At 40.8% G+C, this 5,607-nt stretch overlaps 1 non-coding gene across 1 annotated transcript; it reads right to left on the bottom strand.

Moving 5' to 3' along the window:
• Nucleotides 1–3,048: 3,048 nt before the first annotated feature.
• TRNAA-CGC lies at nt 3,049–3,120 on the bottom strand. The gene has a single exon. It is a non-coding gene; the product is annotated as a tRNA-Ala (tRNA).
• Nucleotides 3,121–5,607: the final 2,487 nt, after the last annotated feature.

Raw genomic sequence — 5,607 nt, 5'->3', positions numbered from 1 at the left:
TGTAAACTTTTTATTAATTGAGGATTGGGTTTTTTTCTATTCCTATAAAATGGTTTGATTCTCCCTCCACCATCACAAGCCCTCCCCCACCAGCTCCCTGCCGCCCCCCCCCCCCCCCGGAATGAGATGAAGCTATTTAGAAACATCTTGCCTTCTTAAGCCTTGCTTTTAAAATCTGTTAAGGGAAGTGAAGCAAATTGTCCACTATTGAAGCAGAATCCTTCTTGGCACCTATTATCCAGTGTCCTGTGGATAATGACATCCTGCAGTCTGGCACTACTTCCAGGAGGCACTACTTCCGGCTCTAATGAATGTTCAGTTCTATTTATTCCTATGAAATTTTTTTTAATGCTTGCTTTTTCACTTCTATTTTCAGTTCTGACAACAACTATCCTTGGTGCATTTTTTTTTCCTTCTGATCCTAGCTTCTTGGAGGTACATCAGGTCTCACAGATCCTTCAGAATGTCAAGGTGTCCTAAGACTTCAGTCAGATACCCGCTACAACCTAAGACTTCAGATACCAGCTACAAGTTTAGAGTTGCCTGGAACACTCACTTCTGTTCTGTTAGTGTCCTTTACTCCTTTGGGTCCAACAGTTTGGTAAAATAATTCAGAACTCATGGATCTACAGCCTTGGACATCTATGGAAAGTCAACTATATATTGAATATACCATGGACTGCTAGGAAAACAAACAGGTTTGCTTGACAAACAGTTCTGACTCAGCAATGAGTTATTGAATGATATCATGGAGAAGCGATTTAATGACTCCCTAATATCTAATACACCAAATAGCTATAAGAATATTTTAAAGATAAATGCAACTTTCCTTAAACCTATTAGTGCAACCATTAATCTCTCCCTGTCTGGATTGATATAGACACATGGAAACAATTAGTCCATTGCACCAAAGATCTTGTGATCTTCCTTAACTTTGAGACCAAAAGTAGATGGTGTCAGTCTACCACTCTGAAAGGGCTCACAGTAGAAGGTCCTAGATAGAGTGGAAGGTAAATGTAGAACAAATCAAAAGCACTATAGCCTTTACCTGCTCTTTCAACCTGGAAGAGGGCTCACTCCTGTGGAACAACTTTCAGCTTGTTTCTGTCTCCTGTTAAGACTCAGCTCTTTGATATTCAGGAAGTCTGACCTTTTTAGAGTTAGATATGTGCTCTCGCAGACTATTGGCATTGATCTACAGTTGTCCAATTAGATATTCTTTTCTATTGAATTAAACTATATTCAACGTTTAGTTTTTGCAGCTAAGACCCATGACTGATAGAGAATTCAAGATCTTTGATGAAAAGTATGTCGTTGCTGGTTTTAGGTGCCGACAAGTCAACTATAACCCATAGAGTCCTTATAAACAACTGATCTGAACCTTACTTCATCCAGTACCAACCTCATCAATTCTGTCATGCTCAAGCCTTCCGCATCAATTGATTTCGTTGAGGGTCTTCCTCTCTTGCACAGACCCTCTACTTTACCCAGCATGATGCCTTTAAAAACCAGATACTCCTGAAAACAGGCCCAAATTAGGTGAAACAAACTTTAACAACCCTTGTGCTAGGGGCAGATTTGTTTGTTCTTTGGTAGTCCATGCATAACTGACACTCTACCACGTATTCAGAAGTTGTAAATTGCACAGGTAGGAGATTTTCGCCAAGCAGCAGCTGGTGGGTTCAAACTGAATGTCTTTGTGTTGACATCTTTAGATAACCAGAGCTCCCAAAATTGTAATCACGAAGAGATTCGAACCCTCAATCTTCTAATCCGAAGACAGACGCCTTATCCATTAAGCCATGTGGTCTCACACTGAGGGCCTTCTCCTATATAATCTTTCACAGTTCTTCATCAAATTCTGTGCTCTAGCTCTACGAGAGAGTTTTCGCCAGCACTCTTAGAGGGCGATTTACTTCTGGAAGCTTAGTTCTGACTCGATGGCACATAACAGCCAAATGTAAAATTTTCAACCTTTCGTATCATGTCTTCATGCCACACGCGTCCTGTTTATTATGACTAGAATAACACTATCAACCTGATTCCCAGCTGTAACACAAAGCACAGATATCTTTTCTTTGTGGAGCTTTCGCTGACTTACATCCCCAAGAAAAGTTAATTCTACCCTTTTCTGTATCTGAGTGTATCTTTTAACGCCCGGCACAAAACAATCTAGGTTGAACTTATAATTGTATCCACTTACTTAGCACCATTACAAGGAAGGTAAATGAGGCACTTAATTAATGTTTATGAAATTCAAGATAGGATTTTCACTTGACGATAAAAAAGTATATTTTTCTCTTTACGTATACTTTTTAATGTGAACACAAACAAAGTAAATCTATTAATATTCCAAAGCCCTCAGCTGAATTAAGGAATATAAATCAGATGCAGAATTGCATAAGCCTGAAGTCATTTAACTACAGTTGCCCAACATGCAACTTCAATCGAGTTTTCAGTGGCGTCAGGCATTCTCTTATGGGCTTCCTCTTCCACTTCCACAGGCGATATCTAAACTTTGCCGTTTTCCCAAATCTGCTGTGTCTTGCACAGAATACTTGAGTAAAGCCAAAGATTCAGTAAGAAAATAGTACCTATATTGGTAACCAGAGCACATGAAGAAATTCCTTGCAGGGCCTTAAGAAGAACCCTTACGGATTGACAGACAGCTAGCTACCTCCTAAATACTGGAAGAATATGCTACCTCCCATTTGAGGTTACCAGGAGACGTTTTCTTTGTACTGATTTCCCCTCATTGGAGAGTGAAAATGGATAGAATCTTTCAACTGAGCTTAAATAATTATTTATTAGGCCTTGATGCATTCACGGTAATTTATTTCTGAATTGTCTCTGGTTTAACATTTCACAATAAAACATCAATTCCAGGGAATTTACAGGATGCAGAAGATACGGCGATTTCTAATTAACTAAACCGAAGAAAAGGCAACAAAGAGGAGAAGTAGTCCAGTTTAAAGAAACGACAGAAATAAAGATGAGGAAAGATTAAAATCTTTTCCTAGGTTAGAAAATGAAACAAAAATACTGTCCTGGAGATGCCGGGGATCGAACCCGGGGCCTCATACATGCGAAGCATGCGCTCTACCACTGAGCTACATCCCCTAGCGGGAAATCTGCCTTAGGCAGAATCCCTGTCCTTTTAATAGCTAAGGATACTTAATAGAATTATTCTATTTTAGTTTGTGTTCCAGTAGGAAGTGAAAACTTCTGAGGATGAATCTCGCTTAAAGCTTCGTCCTAAATGTACTCAAATAGCCATGATCTCTCCCTTTGTTTGGGTTACATCAATGCCATCCAGATCTTACAATTACTGAAACCAGAACCCAGTTTGGCAACTTCAGCACCGTTGTTCCTTCTCCAAGGTCCTCCTATCCATCGTGCGTTGCGCAATCCGAATCATAGAAGGAAAATATTAAGGGATTGTTCACCCTTTGGAAAACGTTCTGCTAGTCAAACATTCTTTACAGACCCAAATTCCTTACTGAATGGGCAGGTGAGTTGTTGAAGCTGCCAATCCCAGACAGGAGAAAACGTGAAAATTCTGCTATGATCTTTCTTCTCTCCACGGGCAATGGATCACCCCCCACGCAGAACATTTGGTACATGTGCCCTTGGAGCGGATATCTGTGAGCTCCGACTGGATGAAGAACTTTACGTTTAACAAGGCCCCTTTCCCTGTTTGCACTTGCCCTTAACCCACACGCTCTTGTTTTTCCCTTGGCTCTGCTGGTTCTGAGTCTCCACCGGCTGCGGAGCTGAGGCGTGAACTTGGAGGTGAGCTGCCTGCAAGGATCTGAGCCGGGCGGGAGCGTGCAGGGTCCAGACAGCTCAGCAGCCCTGAAAGCGCAACGCCTCCCTGAGTCTGCGCAGCCGCACCCACCTCCGCGGTTTGGGTCTCCTGCAGAAGTTAGACAGCAGGGAACCTCCACGCTCCAAAACTAAAACGACTTCCGAAAGGTGACACCGATCTACAGTCTGTGCCACCATATTCATAGTCCTCGCCAGTGAGCTGTCCTTAGAAAAGGAAAGATGTTTAGTAAAACATGTTTGGGACCCAAGGTGGGAAGGGTGGGAGCAGAGGGTTGAGGGTGGGTAGGGGCGAAATCATAGAGTCGCACAATTTGACGGTTGAAGGGAGGGGATAAAGGAAATGGGAAAGGTTCGACGAGGACCTGAAAAGACAGGATAATGGTGGGCTTAGTCCAATGGTGATTAATTTTATGAAACATAATACAGGGGAATGATTGTATGAAATACAATGTGAATGAAGAATAGTGTGAAAAACAATGTATACGAAATTTGTAAGCAGACCAATAATTTTTTTTTAAAGGAAAATAATGCAAATTATTCTCATAGTTGTATATTGAAAGCAAGGTTGTCAGTTTAAAGACTAAGGTGCTCCAAGCCATGGTGGCTTCAATTGCTTCTTATGCATCTGAGAGTTAGGGCAATGCATAAAAAGTCAAAAGGGAAAAAAAAGTTACTTTGAATTGAAGTGCTGCGAAGAATATTGAATATATCAAGGACTACAAAAAGAACAAACAAATCTATGCTAGAGAAGGTACAACCAGGGTTCTTACTGGAAACAAGAATGGTGTAACTTCATCTTACATGCTTTGGACATGATCAGAAGGGGCCAGACCTTGGAAACGGACATCATGCTGGAAAAGTAAAAAAGGACTATCATCAAGGAGATGAACTGATACAGTGACTGCAAGAATGGGCTCAAATGAAAAATTGCATGTGGATGGTGCAGGATGTGGCCAGGTTCAGTTCTATTGTTCATTGACAGGATGCTACAACAACTCTTCACACCCTTATTGTACATTGCCTTTCCCCATACCCATCTTATCTATTTATTTTTATTCCTTTCCCTCCTTTTGCATTCCTGTTAATCCTCCAAGATTGATTCTGTGAGTAAACTTTTCCTTAGCTTTTTATATTAGTGTGCTATCCTTGAGAAGAATGGAAGTCTCAGAACACCTGATTGTGCTCATGCAAAACGTATACTTGGAGCAGAAGGCAGTCATCAGAACAGACCAAAAAAACACTGTGTGGTTCAAAATCAGAAAAGGAGTGTGAATCAACACCCACGGTAACAGCAGTTAAGAGATAAAATTTAAGAAATCCAATGTGTTGTACTGGGGAAAATTTACTGTCAAAGACCGCTCCAAAATACAAAAAAGCAAGGCTCTCAGTTTAAAAACTCAAGTGTATCTGATACAAGCGATGGCATTTTCAGTTACTTGGTGTGCATCTGAGAGTAGGACAATGAACAAGGAAGAAAAAAGAAGAATTGATGTCTTTTAATTGTGGTGTTGTTGGAGAAAAGTACTGAATAGCTCATGGATTTCCAGAAGAACAAACAAGTCTGTCTTGGAAGAAGTACAACCGGGGTTCTCCTTTAGAGGTGAGGATGGTGAAACTTCATCTCACATACTTTGGACATGTTGTCAGGAGCGGCCAGTTCTTGGAAAAGACATAATGCTGGGGAAGATGGAAGGTTAGAGAAGAGAGAAAGAAAGAAAGAAAGAAAGAAAGAAAGAAAGAAAGAAAGAAAGAAAGAAAGAAAGAAAGAAAGAAAGAAAG

Source organism: Elephantulus edwardii, unplaced genomic scaffold, assembly GCF_000299155.1.
Source record: "Elephantulus edwardii isolate Elephantulus edwardi_28Jun2011 unplaced genomic scaffold, EleEdw1.0 scaffold00433, whole genome shotgun sequence".
NCBI lineage: Eukaryota > Metazoa > Chordata > Mammalia > Macroscelidea > Macroscelididae > Elephantulus > Elephantulus edwardii.
The sequence above is the reverse complement of the archived record's forward strand: the minus strand, read 5'-3'. Positions and strand labels throughout refer to the sequence as shown.